A 24,034-nucleotide genomic window follows, 5' to 3' on the forward strand; every position below is an offset into this window, starting at 1 on the left:
GAGTTTGTGACATCTCCTTTTGCTCCTGCAGTTCTCCCAATTTCTCTTTAATATTCTGTTGCCATTAATCTTTTTGTTCTCTGCTCCATGTTCTGAGTAAGCTGGTGTTCATTTTATTACCCTCTTCTGCCATATAACTTCCAGCATGGTCTTTCCCCCTGTTAGCAGGGGCATGCAGAAGGGAGGAAAACATCAAGGAGCAGTGTGAGCTGCACACCAGGGTTTAGAGGCGGAACTAAAACTATCTTGGCCTGTTGTCCCATCCCATAGAGCTGCTCTTGTGCTGCCCAGCATCTCATACCCTGTGCTCTAAAATGGTATTTTCTGCCTCTTTCCCTAGAAGAGGGTCTGGAATGGGACCTGTATGGCTGCATCCCCACTGGAGGCACAACCTCAACTCTCACCTGCAAACAAGCTACTCAAATCCAAAGTGTCTGTCTCAGGGCTGTTATTCTGAGCATGATGAAATGAAGTAGAAATAAGTTATCTGACGTGTATGTGAGCTGCAGACAGAAGGTAATCTGCTGAGTCCACCCTGCCAGGACGTCAGAGGTGCTGAACTTCTTGCTCTAGGGGCAAGTTCTTTGACTCATCCTTTCTCTGCTTCCTCAATCCTGTTCTGGAAGTGGCCCAACACTTGGGACTTCTATAATCTGTACACACTTTGCCATTTTTCCGCCTCACATCCCAGACTCTGGGCTCAGAAACAGGACATAGCTGTTTCCTTGAGCCCTTCTCTATTCCAAGACCTCCCACATCCTTTTCCTCTAATACAGCCCATAGCAAGAATTGCAATATGGTCACAGCTCTGTGCTCCTTGCCAGAAATTTTTGCCAAAAATGACAAAAAACCCCAACCAAACCACAATATTTGATAAGTCTAATTTATTTAAAACCCTGAGAAGCTTGACTGAAATATTTCCACTATTTATTCCAGCATACTTCTGGAGGCCTCTTCCAGCATACTTCTGAAAGCCTCTTCCTCTTCTCTCTCTTGGACTATGTTGCTTGCCATAAGCAAGGAAATAGAGATGGTACTGCTGTCCCATGGCATGGGTAGTCCAGCACAACCATCCATGTGTATACTTCTGTCCTCCTCAAGCTGGGAGGACACAACAATCCCAAACTCCCATGTTGCTTCTACTGGGGCTTGCCTGGGAATTTTAAAGCTTCCAACTGATGACTTGAAGGCTCTGATCAACATGAAGCTGGAAGGGAACTGGGAAGAGATTCCCAGAGGGGACTTTGGACGCAGTTCAGCTCAATCACTATTGCTAGAGCACAGCCAAGGCTTTGTGTCTGAGACAGCAGCAGGTCATATTTGCAACCAGTTTGCAAAAGTAGCTCTGTAGCTTTAGTCTGCCTTGTACTAGAGACAGTTCAGTTCCACTGGCAGCTCCTGTCAGCTGCTTTCAGAGCCCTACTCTCTGTGTGTACTGTATAAGATCAATCTCTCAGCTGGTTCTGCAGGTAAGAGGGTTTTATAGTCCTGGGAGGGAATGAGACTTAGCTGTTCCTCTCCTGCTTGGCCCCACATAGTCTGTGGGACTTGCTGTGCCACCAGCTGTACCACACTGATGCTGGCATTTGGGTCTTTAAAAAGTTATCAGCCATAAGGGAACTCTGGCTAAGCCTCTACAAAGTATAAGAAGGTTTTTTAGGCACCTGTAACTGGTCCACGTGGCTGCATGCTAAATAATGAACTGAAACAGTCCAAGAGCACTGTCCCAGTGGTGGCACAGTGTGGGCAGAGCCTGCAAGGTAACCGTTTGGTTTGATTGCATTTATTGCCTTTTAAATAGAACAGAGGATCCCACTGAACTGTCCCATCCAGCCTCACAATCACCATCCACTGCAACAACTCACCACTGTGGTAAAACCCCAGATGCCCGGCTCTCTGGACACAGCTGTAAAGGCATGGGGACATTCCTCTAGACCCCTGCAAGTGAGTGGCATCGAACCACCACTACAGGAGCAGGGGCTCTCTCCGGAGGTGCATGAGAGTCTGTGTTCAATTAGCAGAAGATCCCCCTGAAGCGTAGATAAGGAGGACTGGTTTTAGCAGACCTCTCTGTTAATGGGGATTTCAAAACCTTGTCCCCTGCACTTGGTGTGAATCAAATTTCTAACAGCTTTATAAATACGTCACCAATGGGAGGCCTTTAGAGTAAGCATATTGCAGTTTTCTGACATTTTCATTTCTCTATCTTGACATTTGTGAAGGGCATAAGAGGCCTAAAAAAAGAAACAGCTGCTCCCAGGGCACCATATGTTTTCAATTCCATCCTGCACTGGTGTAATAGATGGTCTTATTATAAATATGCAGCAGTTTTCCAGATGAGCCTCTCCCTCCCACTTAAAATGACCTGGTACAACTGTACGGAGTGGAGATGGCTGGAAAAGAGAAGGATCACAGGCAGGAAGAGTCCTGGGAGCTTTTAGGCACCCATTTAGAAGGTGTTGATGAACTACATTAATGTTCAAGTTACCAGCCCAGGGTCCTGATGCTGCAAATATTTAAAGAAAATCCACTTGACTGAGGTGAGTGGTTGCACAGCAATGCTTGGCAGAAGTTTCCAGCCTCCGTACACCATTTCCCCCACTCCCCCATCCTTCCTGCTGCTTTTTCTGAGGTGTTCTCCTGAATTTTTAAAATCTTTCTGTAGATGATCATTTCTGTGCAAGGCAGCGTGTGGGCTGAGCAATTGCTCTCAGCAACTGTTATGTATCAGGTGATTTTCATATGGCTCTCTCTGCAAGGGACGAAGGCTCTTGTGAGACTTTGTTCTTCTTTTAAATAGCCAAACAATCCCTAACAGAATTAATATAATATAATAAAATGTAATGTAATATAGTAAAATGCCCTCATTGGTTAGAACAACTGAGGTCTATAAACCAATGCAGCTGTAGCAAGCTACAGAGTCATTCTGGCATTTAAGAGGTTACTGGGTTCCTGTCTATCATCAGGCTGTCTGGACATCACTATTATGATATTTACCTGACATGTTCCTGTTTGCAATTATTTATACAGTGGTCCAATTTTAACTGTTGGGATTTTATGTTCTGCATGTCTATTCTGGGCTGATTCTACATGTGTAGGGTTAATTTCAGCCAGAATGGCTGAAAGTAGAAAAATACATTTGTAGTGGCTGTTTCTTAGGAGAAAACAAATGTACTTATGTTTTGGAGTGGTGAATTTAGTTTGATAATGAGAATGACTTGTACCTCAGAATGTGCCGTTGGCCTCATGCGTGGAAATCCACCCTCGCTGCATTGTCCAAATTGTGTCCCTCAAATTGCAGCTCGCACATGTGAAGGAGAGATGTGCTGGAGCACAGCCAAATTCCTACAGGATTGCTTTGCATTGTCCAAGCTGCTGCTGCAGTTACAGTAACCACTCAGGCCAGCTCCAGACCCCAGACCTGGAAGAGGGAGGACCAGTTTCACTCCAATGTAGTCAGATGAAGCAAGGGAGAGGTTGAAGAAAGACAGAAAAGGAGTCTTTAACTTAATGGACCTTTGCCCTGAGTACAGCTACAAAAATCACAGTGGGTTTTCTCTTTCCAGAAGAAGTTTTTTGGAGGGTAAGTGCTTGGTCAGTTATGTCACTGGGTAAAGTTCCCTGAGTGTGGCAATTTGCTCCTGAGTGTGTATAGCCTGGAGCTGGACACCTCATACATACTCAAAACCCTGCAGTGCAAACCTTGATATTTTCTCTTACATTATGACCAGCTCTGACTCACGCAGCAGAATTCACACTGTAAGCAAACTAGCTGAGAGACTAGTAGACAGAAAAAGTTGTGGTGGAGAAGAGGGAAGAGCAAGGGCAAGGGCAAGGAAAATTTGCGCAAGTGAAATAGCTGATATGAAATCGTTTAGGGGGAGGAGGTGGAAAAGTGGGATGTAGATGAGCCAAATACACCTGTATGGTGATGAGCAAGTCTCTGGAACACAGATCCTCAACATGTAACGTTCATTACATTTTAAGATCAGAAGAGACTAGTTCTGTGGCTTCGGTTACCTGCTAGGTACTTGTTTCTCAGCTAGTGCCTGCTGCAGGTCTAGAATCTGTGCTTAGCCTAGAGGATATCCTGTTTTGAAATATTAGTATAGGCTTCAAAGAAGCTAGTAAGGTATGGATTTTCCATCAGAAGCCTCAGTAAGAAATTTCAGCGACTGATATATCTTAAAATTGACATATCATTCATGATTTAGTTCAAATACAGATTTCCCCAACTACACCTTTCAGCATTGGATCTGGTTATGCCTATGTCTATATCTATGTCTATGAGGGTACAAAACTTCTATGCTGTCAAATTATTCCTCCTTATGTAGACTCTTATAAACAGTGACAAAAGTCTCTCCTTGTACTCAAATAGATCAACATCTTTGAATCTCAGTGAAGGGCACGTGTTCCAAACCTTCATGGTCTAATAAGCACAGCGGTAGTGGATCAAAGGTTGGACTTGATGATCTCAGAGGTCCCTTCCAACCCGGTTGATTCTATGATTCTATGATATTTACCCAGATTGTCCCACTATCTTTATTTCTTACCTCTTCCACTGCTTTTGTGTCACCTGGAAATGTTATCAGCAATTAATCTGATTTTTTTTTTTCAAACCAGTGACAAAAATGTCCTTGAGGATTGGACTAGTGGAAGACATCTGCAAGATTTCATTAGGAAATAACCTGTTCAACAATTAGTCTCCAGTTATCTTCCATTATCTTTTGAGACTTTGCTGGGTTTTATCCTTTTGATGTGTATCTTATGGGTTTTCTATCACAGTAACTTCTTTTTCAGGAATGTAAGGGGAATCAAATATTTTATGGAATTGGAAGTATATGCTATACTTATGCAGTTACCCTTATCTGTCACCTTAGGAAATTCCTAAATATCACACTGGTACTGTTGGCCTGTTTTTCATAAATAATTGATTGACATAATTTGTATTAAACTGCTTTAATTTCTCATAGTAAAGTGCTATGACTGTAGTCCTCTGTTTCCCTCCAGTCAAGGTCAGGGCAACTGACTCAGTTTTAATCAGGTCATTCTCTTTGCCCCTTTCAGAGTTAAATAAAGATAAATAGAGTATTTCAGGAACTTTATCACTCCAAAGAGCTCAAAAAATTACAATTGCATGTGCTATAATAGAAAATAAAGAAGCAGAATATTATTCATCCAGCATAATTGTGTGAGTTAATTTTCTGCATAAGTTATTATCTAAACAAACACATTTCTTAAAGGGTACCTTAGCTTTTCAGCGTAGCAACAGTGTTTCCAGTTTTGTCAGTGTATTATCTTTTCACCTATTTAAATACCTTTGATGACAGTTTGTGTGTGGTGTCATTCAGTCCAGGTGAAAACTAAGCATCCCTTGAGAAATTTAAGAAATAACAGCATGGATCATGCAAAAAAAAAAAGTACCTGTGATGGATAAACAGGACTAGCCCAACCTAGTAGCAATTACCAAAAACAAACAAGAGGAACATCTTTCAAAATGGGGAGTGTGCCAGTTTAAACAGAACTCCATCAAGGTCTACTAGAAGTTCTGCAACCAGTAACTCCAGCATGCTTTGGTCTTGGCACTGAAAGGAGGAAATATCATCACAAGGATTAACTTTTCCTGGACAGTGAATACAGTATGCAGGACTGATATATGCTTGCTTTCCAACACCAAGCCTTGCATGGTGGCATCCCCCACTTGCACTTACTTGCACTGAAGGCTTGTTAACAATTCTTTACATGGTTGCTTCTGCTTTCTTGGTGCTCATCTTCCAACATCACTCAACACCACAAGAATAGTTTTTCAAATGAGCCCAACCCAGAAAACCTTTGACTTGACCAGCTCACGTGTAAGACAACTGTGTGAATACAGAGTAGAATACACTTTATCCCATTGCGTAAATAATCTATAGTTAGTTGATGTTTACTCCATCATCATGGGCAGGCAAATATTTTGCTGATGTAGCCTATGATGTCTTTACAAAATTGGGTTTTGCAATATCACTGTCAAGTTCCCTTTCGGGGAGGTACTTCTCACTTGCCGCTGAACTGTAGGCTAACACGAGATGCATCTTGTGTTAGATGTAAACTCAAAAGAGCTTACACTTTGAACAGAGAAAAAGGCAGGAAAGGAAAAAAAAACACCACATGTTCAGGTGAAACAAATTTCTTGAGGACACCCAGCAATTAAGGGATGGAGTTGGCAAAAAATGAATGTTGTGGATCCTCACTTTTAAGCTAAGAGACTATGAGGTCCTTTGAGGACCAGTCCCTCTTGACTGCAGGACAAGGCCTGTGGATCTACTGAATTTAAATGGTCCTGAATTGCATGTTAACTATTAAGCATCATTGTTTCAGAAACAATGGATACCTCTTGACTGGGAGGGAGTTCCCAAGCATGTTCCACATGTCAAGTGGCAAGAACTGTAACTGGAGTAATTTCTTACTTTCTTCAGTGGCAAAGAGCAGTCAGTTGTGCCAGTCACCACTAATAAATTACTCTGTGCTTCCCTTGTCACCAGACATGCTCACACACACACACATTTCTAATATCGAAGTCTGGGTTGCATTTATTAGCAAGTGCTGATGTGTTAAGTACCACACCTCCTTCTTGGGTCTATGCGTAATTTTTTCCTTACCCTGTGAAGAACCAGGACATAACCAATCTTGACTCCCTTTTCTCTACTAATGCCTTCAGGCAGAAGCTTTTATGCCTGCAAAACTAGAAGCATCAGCACAAAACTGCCTAGGATTAGTCCCTTTGCCTTTTATGGCAAAACAAACAGGTCTTCTTGAGGTCATATTCAAAATGACTGTGAAAAATGTGATGGGGGAAAGTTTTGGCCGCTTGCCAGTAGCTGTTCACATGTCTTTGTTCCTGTTGATGAAAACCATACTGATTGCAAGGCTGACATCCTCATGGACTCGCTGTGTGTGCACACAGGAACCGTGCAGTTACAAGCCAAGCAGATTTTGCACAGAGCTTCTTACCAGCACTCTCCTGGGGGAGGGAAGGTGGCACTGGTGGCTCTGCCCCTTGCTCAGATCACTTTGCCACCACATCTGGAATACCTACTGAGTCCCTCTGTCACAGCTGCTCAGTTTTCCCTCACCCAGTTTACCACAGATCCCCAATATTTGAAAGTGTAGCTCAGATTTCTAATGCATTAACAAAACATGGTGATGCAATATTAGTTTGGTGGGATGTAATTAACAGATGTTAATTAGAAATTTGTTATTGAGTTATTCTGCTGGCTCGCAATTCATTCCTCTGGACTGAAAGAGCCTGTCTCTCTGCTTTGTGTAGCTCTTTTTGATCTTCTTTCTGTGACTCTGATAATGGTCCCTCCCCCCCTTAGGAAGAAAAATCCTTTTATCCTCTTTTCTTCCTCTGGGTGTTTGGCTCTGTTCTCCAGCTTCACAAGGATAGGGGGGATAAAGCTAAAAGATCCCTCCAAAAATAGTTCTGGTGATTAGGACTCTTCCTGCCCTTGGAGGGCTTGAGTGTATTATCTTCTGCCTAGCTCTATCTTCACTCCTGCATTGTGCAAGGATGGACAAAGCTCAGGGAGCTTGGCAGTGAGCTTCAGGTTAGCTAGAGTGAAAGATGTCTCTTCCCTGTGCCAGAGATAGATGCTGCTGTGAAGTCAATGGGAAATTTTACCAGCAGCAAATAAAGAGCCACATTCAAATGTCCCTCTGACACGGGCAGTGTTGGAAAGCGGTCTGTTCCCAATCTTTGCTGCCAGATGCAGAGGGGTGGAGGATGCCTGCGGTGGGGTGGCAGTCTTTGCCCTCCCCTTAAGACCTTCTCACTCTCTTCCAGCATTGCTCTCTTCACAGGGAGCAGAGACCAGAGGAGCTGCTTGCCTGTCTCCTTTCCTAAGTAAGGGAGTGTGGGTGGATGCAAAGACCATTCTTTGGAGTGGTGTCTGGCTCTCACCTGCTTAGAGCTAGCCTCTGTGTCCTTGCTTGTGTTTTATCTCCTAAAGGCAATTTCCAAAACCGTGCCAAAGGAAGGAAGTTCTCAGTCCAGTGGAGACACAAGGACAAGCCATGTCGTGCCGTGGGGCTCCCCTGTGAAGGCAGAGGCAGGGTGAGGTCAGCCCTTACCTTGAGCCTTTGTAGATTTCCATGAAGCTGGAAGGCCAATGACCAATCCAGATTGCTCAGCAGGGCCATCAAGGTTGGAAGGAAACCCCTAAAAAGAGAAGGAACCCCCCCAAAGAGAAACCTGACATGTCCGTGGGCATTACACAGAGCCAAATTATTCATCGGAAATGTGTAAGCAAAACTTAGGTGTTTTTCTCAGCAGAAGCTCAGCAGCTGGGAGGTCCTGGAAAAGTGCTTTCTGCTGGGCAAGCACTTCTAAGCAAGCCTTCAGTGATGTTTGGGAGAGGCTGAGAGCTGCCATGGTGTTTCAGGACCTGGGTCTGCAGGCAAAGAAATGAGCACTTGGGGATTTTTTTTTAATTTCAGCTTCTAGATCTGAAGCGTGGGGACCAGAGCTCACATCTGTGAATGTCAGGGGAAAAAAAGCTCTGTGCTGTGTAAGCAGTGTGCTAGCTAGAGCAAAAAAAGTAGTGCACTGAGAGTTTGATGTGATCAAATAAAAACAGACACTCAGACTGCGAATGAGGTAAAATAATTAAAAATTTGAACAAAGCTCTTTCCAACTCCCTCCTGTTCTTTTCCCTTAGGCATTTGATACATTGCTTCATCTTACCCCGGGAAACTATACTTAATTTGAACCTGGATTCAAATCACCTGAGCCCTGGTCGAAAAGTAAATGCAAAATCAAATCAATTTCATGTAAAGCTGAGTACAGCCAGCTACTGGGAATTACAGCCACTGCCAGCAATTATCACAGTTGTGATGGTTATTTCCAGAGACACTTGATTTTTTTGTTTTTGCAGGCGCCACTTAACACACGGACTCAAAAATTACCTTTTACGCTTCACCACTGAAATGTTATTAATTTGCTAAAAACGATTAAAGAATCAATCAATATCTCAGAAGTTTAAAACTTGCCAAAGAGCCTTAATTTACATTCAAAATATTTCTATGTGAAAGGTGCCTCCAGTGTAATAGAAATTTTCAGAATTCTCTTGGAGGCTTCCTCTCACTGTCTCCAGATAACACAAGTCAGTTCTCTCTTTCACTTCTGTAGTCATGCCCTCTTTTGGATGATGAGGTCTGAGTCAGAAACTCTTCCTGCACTGATGACATGGCTTTGCTGACTGGCTTGGTACTCACTTGGAAGGTTTTCCAAACCACCTCTGAAATCCATACCAGTCCACTCTCTTTTAAATTTCTGAGGCCCCTCTTCAGCAAAAATTTGCCCTTCAGAGAAGTCTTTATGGCTGAAGAGACTCCTTAAAGAGTCCACAACACAGTGCTGGTAGAGGAAAGGCAAACTGTGCATTTAGTGTGCTCACAGCCACCAAATGCCCGAGAAGGGATGTCTAGGAATTTGGGACCGGCGGCTTAGAAGGGCTCTGAGCAGCTCCGAGGAGAAGCCAGCTACCTCCCTTTCATCAAATTTCTATTTGCGTAATAATAAAGATACTTTGCACTGAAACCATAATATTTAATACAACATTTCAGACTTATGAAACATATGAGGCTGAGAATCAGGGAAGAGAAGCAACAACTTTGGAACTGGGTGACCTGGCCTATGTCAGGACAAGTAAACAGCTGAGCTGATGAGCCGGTGAACAACCTCATAGCTGTCTGCTCATGCAAGGTTCAGGAAAAAACCCAAAACCCCAAACCCAAAAAACTATAACTAAAACAACCAACCAACTACGCCTCCCCCCAATGCTAAATATGAGAAATTGAGCCTTTGCAGTGATCAAGATCAGGTTAAAGAATCTGTGGTCCAAGAAAGAGTTTGATGTACCAGCTCACATATTTGTGCTGAATATTTCAACTATCTCTAACTGCAATTATACATTTGCCATTCTAAATATACTTTTTCTAGTGAATGGCAATGAAACAATGTTACCAGCTTGCTTGGGAGGGGGCTGTGCTTTGGTTTACAGTGGGGTTGTAGCTACAGACAGCTGTTAACATCCAGCTACATTATTCAGGTACCTTTCCGAGTTAGGTATCTTCATAATAAATGGCATCCTAAGCTTTCTTAACTGGGAATACTGTCTTGAAAATAAGAGCTTGTGATTTTATTCAAATTACTTACTGCAGCACCACAAAATTTGGCCCAAGATGTTTATGAATTGGGGCGGATCCAGGACTACAGAGGTCAGGAAGAGTTCAAGTTCATACATAATGTATGGCATGTTTTAATAAGGCTCATTTCATACTTCAGTTTGTCTGCCTGCCTTTGCATGAAGCTGTAAAGCCACAGGCATCACTGTTTAAAATTAAAAAAGCACGGCTAAACCCCTCGCCCTCTGCACTTTTAAAGTCAGGTCTGTTTTCCAGGTCACTCCATGAAGCCCCATCACAGCTGCACAAGGCGGTTGCCCTGTGCAGCGCAGGAACTTCTGCCCTCCCAGCTAATTATCCAGCTCTTTGTTTCAGCTCTTCTGTTTGCTCGGGGCATGTCAGCCGTGGGAAATTCCTGCCTTTGCTGGGAAGTTGCTAATGGTGAAGCAAAAACTTTTTTACATAGATTAGGCCTTTAAAGGTGGTTACTTATATCCACTAATATGGATGGACACTTTCTGCTATACATTGCTTTGCTCTCTTTCCCAGCTATTAAGGAATGCAGCATCATGAGAGCCAGTTCTGCAAGATGCTGAACCTTTGGCTGTCATCCAGCAAAAACTTAAATATAGGGATAGTCCCATTGACTTCAGCTGGTTGGAATGAGCCCTTAGGCCCAGATCCTCAGAGGCATCTGGGCAACTGGCTCCTGAGGTCTGAACTCAGGGTCTGTTTGCACGTGTGATATATTTGGTGCTTGAGACAGGGGCTGTTTAATCACACAGCTCTTCCCTTTGGCTGTACTCTTTTTGCAAGATGAAGATTCACAGTTTTCATAGTCACAATTGGGGACTACAGAATTGGATGTGTTGATTCGAGTTTCTCACTCACAGGAATGTGTCCTAAAATCCTACTTATAAATGCATCAAGCAGTATTCTGAGCATGAGTCTGTGTTCTGGCAGAAGCTCCAGCTTTACTGCTCTTTTCCCATGTACAAGGTAGCTATCATAATGCTATTTTTTGAAGTGAGAGAATGAGTTCTGGAGCACCTAGATAGCTCACCAAGGATCATACAATGGGTCAGCAGTTATGCCAGAAAGGGAAAAATCAGATTTCCTAAGCCATTAGACAGCACAGCTCCTCCTGTGGGTGAGCAGAAGGGGATAAGACCTGGCCCATTTTCCAGCCTGGCAGTGCCCATAGCTGGTGGATGAGAATATGTTTGGTCCCCTGGTTGCAGGCACAGTGCAGGTGCCAGCCTCAAACAGTTTGTGCAGGCACACTTTTCTGCAGTAATTAAAACTAAATTTGAGGACAGGAATGCTTTTAAATTCCTAGATCTAGGTCCCTGCTCTGATTTTATCATGAAATCTTGTCAAGAGGAGAATCCTCCTTCTCTCTCCATTTATTTTCACCAAAGGAAACCTGTTTTCAGGCTGCAGTGGAGAAATATGCTGTGGTCAGGCTCAGACCCTGCAGACTAGGACTCCAGCACGTGTCATGGCTTACATCACAGAGCAGCTTAAGCATGGCCTTCCTCTGACATCTGTTCAGAAAGGAAATATTACAGCAGAGTGAGTGTCTGGCTGTGCTGTTGGATTCAGTTCTGGGTAAACACAGAGGCTGTGGTAGATGAGCATGTATTTGTTTTACTTCCTTAAGAAGCAACTGCATGACAAATATATGTAGCTACATCAATATACCAGAAGTATGCCAAATTCAAACACTTTAAATTTCTTTTACACCAATTACACAATTTCTTTTACACTAGAGAATATTCCAGTCTTGCTTGGCAGAAGGCACTTCCAGCATGCAGCAGTGGGTGCCTGTACAAATATCAGAGAGAGATTATAGATTAATACCTAAACATGCTTATGACATTTTGTCAGGGGGGTTTTAGACTGGGTTTTAGGAAAAGGTTCTTCATCCAGAGGGTGGTCAGGCACTGGGATGGGATCCCCAGGGAAGAAGTCATGGCACCAAGCCTGACAGAGTTTAAGAAGTGTTTCGACAATACTGTCAGGCATGTAGTGCGATTTTTGGGGTTGTCCTGTGAAAGCCAGGAGTTGATCCTTATGGGTACCTTCCAACTCAAGATATTCTATGATTCTATGACATATAGGATGGCTTCTCAGTTCTCTACTGTAGGGCTGTTAATTTCCAATCTTGATATCAAGGCTCCCATTCTTATTGCTGAGGTCTTGGATTCCTTTGCTTCTAAACCCCTTTGCAGTGCCCCAGGGCATCCTCATCCCACCTCTAACTACTGTTTCAAAAGGGCATGGGTGTCCCTTAATTACATCTGACAGCCTTGAGGGGTATCCCAGGCAGGTCTACTTAGGGGTGTGTAGATGATCTTCTACCTCCCTTCAGGTTCATGTTGTGTTTGCTGTGCTTACGGATCCAGTAATTGTACATCCCTCACAAACCTGCTGTTTTCACTCCACACAGCTTTTTCAACGTCTGCTTGGCCAGCAAATACACTTTGGGGCCAGATTCAACATAACTGGGCCTTGTGCTCAGAGATGAGAAGGGGATAGAAAATGGAAATCGTTCTTCTTCCGTCTTTGCAGTTGTGACAGCAAAGGAAGTAAAAATGTTAAGTCTTCAGAAGGGAGATCTTCAGGCAATTCATTGGGTACCAAGAGCCTTCCGGAAACACTTTTTCATCTGAGGTGTCTTACTGATGCCAAACTGCTGGTTCCTTAGAAGGTGACAGATGAAGAGCAGAAAGACAGAGACAAACTTCTCACCCTGGAAAGTGGCCATAGGGGGGCTCAAGACATGCTGCAGCAGGAGGAGAGGAAGAACAGGGACACAGCCCCACTCCTGCCACACTTGCTGGAGCCAGCTAGTATGTTCTTTGGCCTCCTGATTCAGCTGCCTCCCAATGCCACTCTGTGAGATGAGATGCTCAGAAGCAGCATCTCTTTGCCCTCCTGCCCTCAGCAGGCAGCTGCCAGGCCTCAGTGAAGTCCAGGGTACCAGTGACTTGGCCACCAACTGCTCAGAGGGGAGCGAAGTGAGTACAAGTCTTCATTTCCCCCATGAACTTGGAAAACGGAACTGTGTTGACAGGTCCTCTGTGCAAGCACACAGCAACATTTTCAGCCCAGCCCCAGCAAATTAAACATAGCCCTTGCCAGGAGTTGCTTCTGCCATGGTTCCTGAGACATGAATGCTGCTGGAGATGTTTTATGCAGTAAATAAAGCCTGATGGATAGGATAACTGTCTACCAAATCACCAGGACAAAAACCCAAGGAGGAGAAAAACTGTTTAAGCTGGAGATAACATTAGCCCAACAACAAGTGGATATAAACTGGCAGTGAGTTTAATCTGTTCACCAGTTCAGGAGGAGTCTTTCAGCAGGAGCAGGACACTGCAGTTGCTTAAAAACAGATGCTCACGGGGGTATGGTACACAGTACTTGATGTTTTGGCTGTAGAAAGGAACCAGACTTGCTGACCAAGCAGTCCCTAGCAGTCTGTGTTTCTGAAGCTTTCATGTCAAGGAGGCAGCTCAAGATACTCAACATGCATCTTTAAAGTATTGGATTGCATTAGGTAGTGGCTTCCCATGCAACACAGGGTTGTATGACCAGAGTGAGACCTTACCCTGCAGAGACAATGAACACTAAACTCCCCAGAGCCCAAAGTTCAGCCAACTCTCCTCTACCAGACCATATGATTTAATGACACTTCCCCATTTCTTCTTTCTGATGCTGAAAGATTAGTGCAGCATTGACACTGCCTTGTTTTAATGTATTGCGCAGAAGTTGCTAATGATGATTCAACAAATACTAACACCAAACATTCCTTGTTTAGAAGAGCTGAGCCCTTCCAGCTGGGCGTCATGTTTGTTAAAAGCTACAAATGTTTTAACTACCTCCCTAAGCAAAACCCAGCATCATTTAGGCTTCAATTAAAGAGAAAATAAAAAAGATTAAATGCTACACGACAGTGTTTTCATACCTTTATTTTATAAGTTGCTGCTTCCCAACAACCCATCCTATGTTTGCTTGCTCCTGACAGCCTCACAGAGAAGAGGGTGTGGGACTAGGACAGGGAGAGGCCAGAGGCAGATTAATGACGACTTTCTGAAATTTATGCTGGTTACAGAGAAGTGAAATTACTGTTAGGTGTCAGCATAACACTTCAGGCAACACTGGACTGATTCTTCATGGCTTTCATTTACTGAGCCAGCCTCAAACGAACACCATCAGCAGGCAGGAAGGAGCAGAACAGCATAAGGAACGTTTCCTCTTGTAGCTTCTGAATACTTAATTTGCTCAGAGTCTAAATCCTGTTCACTCACACTGTAAGCTTTAATGCATTCCCTTTTATTTCCTTATATGTCTGCAAAATCTCCTCTGCAGGATGCTGGATGCATGGCCAGTTGTGCTAACAGCATATCCAAAATTTGCAGCAGGCACTTGATTTTGGCTCTTCCCTTTTTGATAGCCCTGAGGTGAAAACCTGACTGTGCCCTTTGTGTAAACGTCCTGGAGGAATGCAGCAGCAGCACAGATGAAGGAAGTACTGAAATTTTGAGGAAAGGATGTTATGAACTTCCCTCTGTGCCAGTCCTTGAATAGCTCGGCAATCTCTGAAATCCCCTCTCACAAACTCATGCTTCTTGAAAGGGGTCAGTGCTCAATGCCAAAACCCAGCCTGTTTGTTCCTGCCACTTTGATGAAATTCTACGAGGCAACTCAAGCACAGAGGGTTCATCTGAGCAAGGCTGCACTTCCATGAAAACCCTAAGCATCAGCATGAGAAAACACACAGTTTTGGTTTCAGTCATACACGCTACTGTTCATTAGGGGTTATTTTGATGTTAAAGAATGAATTTCCCCTCTTGGTAGTGCAGAGCTGACTACCCCCATATGCAGATCCCTTATTCCAGGAGAAGTACCTTAACTGACTTACAAAAGAGCAAGGTTCTCCTCTCTGGAGCCAGAGTGTATCTCCATCTACCACAACGTCCATTAAACAGGCTAGGGAAGGGTCTGGGCATTCAGACTAGCTAATGGGTATAGTCTTTATCTATGTTACCAGACTGGGCTATCAGCTTCCGAAGCAAGGCTTATTGGGAATGGTGAGAAGGCTGAAATGCTGAAATTGCCCGTGCATGGAGGGGCAATACATTAGCACTGGGCTTAGGATGCAGGTTGGGACCGCTCTATAGGAACAGTCTCATCCTTGCCTCCACAGCCCTCAGTGCAGGTGGAGAATGCAGGCTGTTTGCCTTGGTCCATCCCAGCAGAGTCCCAGCTTACTTGGCATGTGACACCCTCCCACATGCTTGTCACCCAACGAAGAGGCAAAACAGGTGAACATGCTGTGCTTTCACTGTAGCTGCATTTCACACGCTGAGCAGTGCTTAGGAAAAGGCTATTTATGTGGTGAAGGGAAGGGCGGAGGCTGTGGTGAAGAAGCCCCGTTCCCACATCAGATCTAATGAGATGCCAGCAATGATGTGACACAACTTTCCAGCAAGGTCCAATTGCAAAGTTGCATCACTTCCATACCATTTTTCCAGCACAATACTCCTCATAAAACATTCACATGGATTGGATTTCTACCAGGTCTTCAGCGTTTTGAAAACACAAGGTGCTGTTTAGGCACAGCTGTCTTGGTGTGAGCCCTTGGGCAGCCTGAGGACTTGTGAGAATTTTGCAAGCTTGAGTTATTCTTTTGCTTTTTCTATGGTCCTGCCAGCCTCTACAGATTTTTGGTGAACTTCAAGAAGGCTGTGACTGATGCTGCATGGGCAAGACCTGTTTGGACCATAATGGATAAGGCTCTAAACGGGAATGAGGAGAGCTGGGGAAGGCTAAACCAAACCCTTCATGTAACTTGTGCATTTCTCTGCTGAAATCTCTTAGGACAGGATTCTCAAAAAACACTTGTGTGACCCAAGGACACGTGTCCCTCTGAAACAGGGGTAGCTCTGCTATGTAACTTTCAAGAGCATTTGTAAATCCCACTCTCCACATCCTTAAGTGTCTGCTTTGTATATTATAAACTATGGGGTAACTGTATGCATTTCTGTTCAATACCTACAAGAGGCTATTAGAACCACTGGATATTGCTGCATTCTAAATACTGTCAAAAAAATAAATTCCAGCCTTGTCTCTGCTATGCTGTTTTGTTGAATTTTCCTCTGATTCATCTCAAAAAAGCATGTTTCAGAGATGTTTCTATCCACAGTGTGTCATGTTGATCAATTCCTGCAATTGGATAATTTGCCCAGTGATCTTCCGCATTCTATCTTCCCACCACCCTTGTCCAGGCGGATGGGAGTCTCTCAAGAAACATCTGGTTGCTTTTGAAACCTGTGAAGTCATACAGGAGGAGGTGACCCCCTTTCTGAGTCAAATTCAGCTCATGTCCCAGCCTGGTGCCAGCGAGCATTGCACATCCATTGAAGGTGCAGTCAAAGAGTTTGGGGTTTTATTGCCCCACACTTTGGATGAGATTTCTCAAGGTCACTTTGTGACAGTTGAGCATCCATGTTGCTTCAAAGCTTGGTGGGAATTGGGAACCAGACTCCATGGATACCTTCATGTACCCAATCTATAGCTGACACGTAGGATAGGTGTAAGGCATAAGGAAGATTTCATATTGCTGTTTACCCACCAAGAAAAGGTAAGCAGCACCTCCTCTCTCTAGTCCCCTCCTGTCCCTGCTTTCCCCCTCTTATTCTAAAACTTGCACTCAGGCCTGAATTTTGGCTTCATTGAATCTTCCTTTTCCTGTGCTCCCAACAGTCATGACATATCCAGATCCTGCTTTCCTCCATCACACATCCAAAATTCTGCATTGCCTTCAGCCAGCATAGCCAAGATGTGGCCAGGCTCTCTCCCACTCACACTTTCATGACTGCTGTCTCTTCCTTGCTGGCTTGCCCAATGACCCTTTTGGTTTTTCTCGGATGTCTTTCAAAATTCAGCTGTTGGCACCATTTTCCAGCACCCACTCAGTCTGAGCAAAATAACTCCCACACCACATTGGTGAAAACATCTTTAATGCAAACAGAGAAATATGTTCAATCATTGATTTTTTTTTTCCTTCCCACGTTGCTGAGCATTTGAGTGCTAAAACTTGAACAGCAGCATTGTAACATTATACCTGGAAATGTCACATCAGCAACTGAGGATTTTTGAGTGATGATGCCCCAAGCAAAGCTAGTCCAGTTCTGCAGAGCCCTAATCATGAGCTGCTCAGCACTGGAGCAGAGGGAGTAGCAGGAGGATGCAACTGTCTTCTACTAAAAGGAGCAAAGAAAAGTATGGAATCACTGGGGATACATACAAAACCAGTGTGAAGGTCCATCCTGCAGCCACCTGGTGCCACCTGAGGCTGCTCTCGTTTCGCTCTTTGCTAAGGAACTTGGAGAAAATGCACAAAATGGCTCATGGAGGAGGAGAAAATGGAGAATGGAGAAACAGCTCCTGGAGGTGGGTGCAGGCCTGACGGGATCAAGGACTGTCCTGTAACCCAGGTGAGGCCCTGATCCTAAAGAACCACCACTGGTGTCCCCTTGCCATTTGGTCAGTCCCCAAACCTCCCAGATTCCAAAGATTCCAAAGGAGACTGGAGCATCCCCCCAGCCCCCCCCATCTGTCAGTGGGCAGCCTGGGTACAATGGGGTGTGGGTGGAAATCTGCAGCCTCCAACCTGTGCTTGCCACCTATGGGGTCAATGTCTCAAATGTCAGTCCAGCAGCAGAAGGATGGGGTCCAACTCCAAGCCAATGAGAGAGGTGGGGTCCAGCCTCTTCACCCTGATCCTTCTAGAAGGAATGACCCAGGAGAGAAGCTGCAAAGACCAAAGAAAAGGGGGTGTGTGACTGGAGCACGTCTAGAGGTTCAGGTTTTGCAGATGACTCAGGCAAGGGAATATCTAATGTTTTGGTCTTAATGCAATTACAAATTCCTTGGTGCCCAACTGAGGCATATCCCACGTATGAAAAAAAGTCCTGTGCAGGTGCATAAATTAATTTATATTTTCTCTTTCATCCTAGAACACTTAAGGATACATACTACACAGTAGATTGGCCATTATCTTCTGGAGAAGAATTAGAAATCCAGAAGAGGACTCAGAGTCTGTTTAGACTCTATTTTTCCAAACACAAAGGTTAGCTGTAAGCTTTGGGTTCGATCTGCAGTTGCTATCAATTGGCACAATTCTATTTACTTGATGTTATATCAGCAGAGGATGACAATCTTCACCTCATGAGGACAAGAACTCTAGGCACAAGAGTATGGGATGATCCTCCTGCTCATTGCAAGGCCCAACTAAACCCACCACGAAGTGGTGACTCTCTCCAATACACTTGTAGAAACATGAGGAAGAGGAAAACCAAAACATACCCTGCAAAGGCACAACACTATCAGTTCTAAGACACAATCCAGGTACCATTTTCCCTCACTGCAAAGGCTATCAGTGCTTAGTACCCAAAGACTTACACTTACATGAGGGTGGGAGTTGAATGAGCTTCTTTTTCCCCTTCCTGATGCTGAGGTAGCTCTCCTAGGCCTTTAGTGAACCTGCCTCCCTGATGAGAAGAGCATCATTATAATGGAGGTATAGTGAGGCAATGGGCAGACGTGTCTTCACATCCTGATCAGAGCACTCTGAAGTTTGATAAACAGTTTTAATTTTAAGTGTTTTGCTTTGCATTCTGCTTTTGGCTCAGCTATTGTGTTGGTAAAGTAATTAGTGGATTACCTCACTCTTGGCTCTCAGCCTTGTGTTATCATGCTGAGCAAATCTTTGGGAACATCTTTAGTAGGGTAGCTTTTTACAGCTTCACTAGAGTTGGAGCATTCTGTGGGAGATCATTTTTCCACTCTGAGACCACCTCTTACTTCTATGCTTTTAGAGAATTATTTAGAGGAAGAGGGAAAAAGGTGCACACTGGCTAGAAACCAAAGAGACAAAAGCATGAGAAGGATGGATGCAAAAGACAAAGTAGTGCCCAGTTTCTTGTAGGAACATGGGAGACACGCAGTTATAGTCTGGCCAGAAGGAAGGTAGCACGTACATATAAAAAATCATTAAATCATTTTAATGATGTTTACTGCTTTTCAGAACACACTGTACTGGTTTGCAAAACTTGGCTTTCCTGTCTCAGAACTCTCACTATCTCTTTGTTCAAAAACAACTCTACAACCTGCCTCCTTGTGCTCATTCAGGAAAGGCTGCCAGGCTGCTGCTGCTGTTTGCTTTGCACACTGCTGCCCAGAGGGACCTAAGTACTGGCTCCTGCCTCGGTATATTGTTGGAATTGCACCTCTGGTAGATGATAGCATCCCACAAGCCTGCCAGAGAGGATTTTATGATGGAGAATAACTCCTGGCTCTGGATCACTTCACATTCTACCATAGTTTTCCTGGTTACCAGTAGTATAGCATAACAGTCATCTTTCATTTAAACAGCAATGAGATCGTGCTGTCAAAAGCAGACAGGCATCTGTGATCAGTACAAAGTGCAGCACTCGCTCATAAATCAGAGTTGCATACTGACCACACATGAAAGCATGCTGCAGGATCTTGACTGGCTGCCTGGCTCATGAGAGGGTGGTATTTCAAGGTGTGGTTGTTAATCTATGAATCCCAAAATGCCTGGAGAGATGACATCTTCTCATGCCACGCTGCTGGAACTTTGACAGACCAAGGTATGTGAGCAAGAGGTACCTTAATACACATGTGTGAGTCCCTGGCAGGTATTTCCCAGGGAGAAGGCAGCACAAGTTAAATTTGGTGCTGACTCTACACTTTCTGTCAACCCACATCTGGGATATATAGGGCACTTGCAAAACATTTATTTTTCAAGATCTGCATGTGCCACAGATTCCCTAACAATTGCGATGACTATTTTGCTTCCTGTAGGTTTTGATTACAAATAGCTAAAAAATAAATTAAAAAAATGGTAGAGATTTTATTGTATATTAGATAGCCGGAAAAACCGAGTCATTTCAAATATGCTGGCATATCCAGAATAAATCCATGGCAATCAATACTTGAGTGGAATTTGGGCTTTTCCTTATCAATTGTGCCTTTGTAACTTTATTATCAGTGATAATATTGATATCCTGCTACATAGCAGGGTTTGTCTGACAGTGCTCTCAGGTTTTGTAACAATGAGGTATTACACTGTTCTTTAAAAAAAAAAGAATTTGGATCCTAATCTCAGAAGCACAGATGAACTTTTATCTGGGCTTTGCTTTGACATTACAGTGCAGGTCACAGTCTGGCCCCAGCATCGCTTCTGCTATAGGCATTTCTTCATTGATCAGGGGGAAAAATGCAGGTTAGGAGGAACCCCTGTAGATATTCTGGTCCCACCTCCTGACTAAGTCAGGACCAGCTTCAGTCTGGACTGTGCTGTGCTCATGTGGCAACCACTGAGATGCTTGAGATGGGCTCCAAGGAAGAGACCAGCAGTGTTTAAGAGGAACCCAAGGGAATACAAAATATTGTCCTGAGTTCCCTATCCAGTGAGGAGACAGGCTGATGGGGAGGGAGCTGGTATTGGGGATAGTTCTCTGTTCGTACCTCATGTAAAAGTCATTCAAGGTAAATGTCTGTGGCAGCAATAAAGCTTTAAGCATCCAAGTGATATCTAGAGCTGACGTAGGCACCCCAGTTATGAATGTATATTCATGACTCTTCCCTATACATGAAAGGGAGATGCTAAAGCTCAGCAGCTCCAGAGTTGACACACTGAGCAGAGATTCAGGCCATCACCACTGCTGAGAAGTGGGTTGTCTCTGAAATCTCACCTTTCCTTGGGTTCAGATTTGTTGATGAGGCTGAGACTCTTAATTTCATACATTCCCTGTGAGGGCATGGAGACAGGTATCTTTCACAGTACGGGTTACAAAACATGCCCAGGAAGCAGGTGACATAAACTCTAGACTTCCTGAGGACTTTGAACCCACAGCCCCCCCATCATATGGCACACTGACTGCTGGGGAGAGGCAAGCCAGGGTGCTGGGGCCAGACTGGGATTAAACAAGAGGGAATCCAAGACAGCAGACCAGCAATGGACTGGACAGAAGTGGGGTTTCTCATGAGAAGAGAGTCCAGGAGCTTCTTCTTAGTCAGAATTAAAGAGCCTGTGCATAAGCAGTGCCTGGAAACTGGATGGAGGACAGTCATGGTGCTTGCCATGGTGGTGCTGCTTTTCCTGTTGCAACGCTGCCTGTGGAGAGCTCTGCTGTTGGGGACAAGCTATCAGCTCCTCCTGACACCTGCTTCACCTTGACCAGAGGTGGCTGGAGGATTCTGCCCCAGGCTGACCTTTGCTACATGCACACAACCCTGCAGACTAACTCTGCGTGGTGTCTCTGGAACATGGGAGACTGTACATAGACAGTGGGGGGATTTCAAGGACATTGCAGTAAATAAAGCCAAGTGAAACTTATTTTGCCCACCAAAAGCAAGTAGGTAAGCACAAAAGGTTTATGTGAGTGCTAATAGGACAACTGTTGAGCAAACATTGAAACATGTTGACAGATATAGAGAGTTTATCTGAAACATCTGTGACGAGATCATCCCCATCCTAGGGCAAGCTGGGTCACCCTTCATGGTATGTTCACTTTTAATGAGCTGCTACTGGTGTTTTTTTACAAAGACTAGCAGTCCAATAGGTTACCTATAGCAATGGCTTGCATCTATCTATAATACTATCTATAATATGTGTAACACGTTTAACATATCCCTGCATGTTTATAACAGACAATAATCATCAGATAAGCTTCTATAAACTACCCGTGCACAGAGCCCTAAAATGAAGCATGACGGCAAACTGTTCCAGCACAGCCTAACATGGAGTGCCTATGATCAATTTAAGTCATGTTCACACTTCTCAAGTGTGTCATCCATATTAGGGATCAGGTCTTCAGGGCTTCAGTCCTCACAAGGCAAAAGAAATGTCTAATTTTCTGAGGTTTTAAAGATTATATAAAGGGTCACCTTGGCTTCTCTGCAGAGACTGCATCCCATTATTCCTGTATCTGTTTTGAATTAAGTTTCTGGTTCTGTAGGGAGGAAACTCACACAAAGAAAAAAGATTTTATAAAATGTCTATGCAGGGAAACACAGGTGCATTTATTGATAATGTTGTTGTAGCCTTGACAGCTTAAGGACCTAGACAAGATATGCTTTATAGGTAGAGGCAATACTTATTTATTGGGTCAATTTCCTTGTCTTTACATCTTTTTCTGCAGTTGGAAAAGTGAATCAGTTTGCAGACACAAAAACCTTTCTCCAGGTCCCTGTTTGCTTTGCTCCTCTGGGGCAGGACACATCAGGGACTGCTGCCAGGCACCTGGGTTCACACTGCAGTCATGTCTGCAGCACAGCATTGGTTTTCACCCGCACCTGCAAGATCACAAGGAATTATCCTTGTGTTTTGAAAAAGGATGTGGCAGAGTGTGCCCACCAGACTGCACCTTGACAGGTGAGGGCAGGTGAGCTGGGGGTCCAGGGTGATGGTGAGGGACAGGGCAGTGCCCTCCCCAACATGGCACTGTCCTACAGTGCCCAGCAAGAAGAGCAGAGCAGGGACAGGGATGGTGGCCAGTTGGGCACAGCCCAGCAATGTCTGTCCCCAGCTGCATGATGCTGGTGGAAATACGACCACAACTCCTGTTCCTGTTTGTCAGTGGGTGACTTCCCACCATAGTCTGCTGTCAGCTCATGTAATGCCGAGTCTGATCATGCAGAGGTGCTTTGACAGGTCTGTACAATGTTATTTTTCAGCTCATTACTCAATGCTGCAGCTGAATCCATCAAACCAAAGGTGATTTTACTGCCTTTTGGATAAGCAAGTCAGTGTTTATTCAAAAGGCAGGCTCTTCAGTACAGCTGCTATCAGCCTTCTCACTTAGACTCAAAAATGAAATGTTTCTTCTCAGCAAAGACAGTATTTCCCCCGAGGATCTAGAGTTCAGCTCCAGGAGTTTGCTTCATTATGGTACTGCAAACAGATTCCAAGGCACGCATGTCTGTGTGTGTGCGCCTGCCTGTGTGCCCACACACACAGATCAAATTTTGCTTTTATCCTTCCAATACACTTGATAAACAAAATGAGTATTTAGGGAACAGTTCTTCCACACTTTTTGAAAATTTCAGCCTAGGTATACAAAGCAACCAGCGAGTCAAAATACCCACCTGTTCTCACCTCTTCATTACATTACTGTTCTCTTTGCCAGGCTGTCAGAAGCAGCACTAATAACAATCTCCTGCCTTGTGGCTGGGCTGGGGCAGGCTTTTGTTAGATTAGTTTGTAAGAAAATGCCTTGAATAGTTGATGATCTAAAAGACAAAATAGGAATGAAAGGTCCCCTATTTTCCAGATGTTCAGCTGTGGTTTAGATACACAGAAAGTAAAATTCTATCTGTGCCAAAATCAATGCTGAAGCCTCAGGATGACTGCAGGTTTTATCCCAGCTGCTGCAACAAAACATTAAAAAATACTGAGGACCTGAACACTTTTCTCCTTAAAAAGTTTGAAGGAAATCTGCACAGAGGTAGACACTGAACATGTTTCTTGGGTCCCACATTTTTATCTTACACCCCTGAATACTTTTCGGTTACTAACTCCCAATGCTAAAAATATAAGGGGCAAAAAACCAGCGGCCATGACATTGGGTTGAGCAGCGAAATGAAAAAAGCCCAGTTGCTGGTTTGTTGATAAACTGTTCTAAGCGAGTAACAAATGCCTGGTCTTTACAAAGGAGAGTAGTACCTCTTGCTGTGCTGTGATGAAATGTTTGCAAGCCCTGTGCCATTTCAATGCTTTTCATATCCTTGTCTATGAATCCATTTTTTTCAGAGTGCTGTGGCT

Source organism: Manacus vitellinus, unplaced genomic scaffold, assembly GCF_001715985.3.
Source record: "Manacus vitellinus isolate BGI_N305 unplaced genomic scaffold, ASM171598v3 scaffold_2_pilon, whole genome shotgun sequence".
Lineage (NCBI taxonomy): Eukaryota > Metazoa > Chordata > Aves > Passeriformes > Pipridae > Manacus > Manacus vitellinus.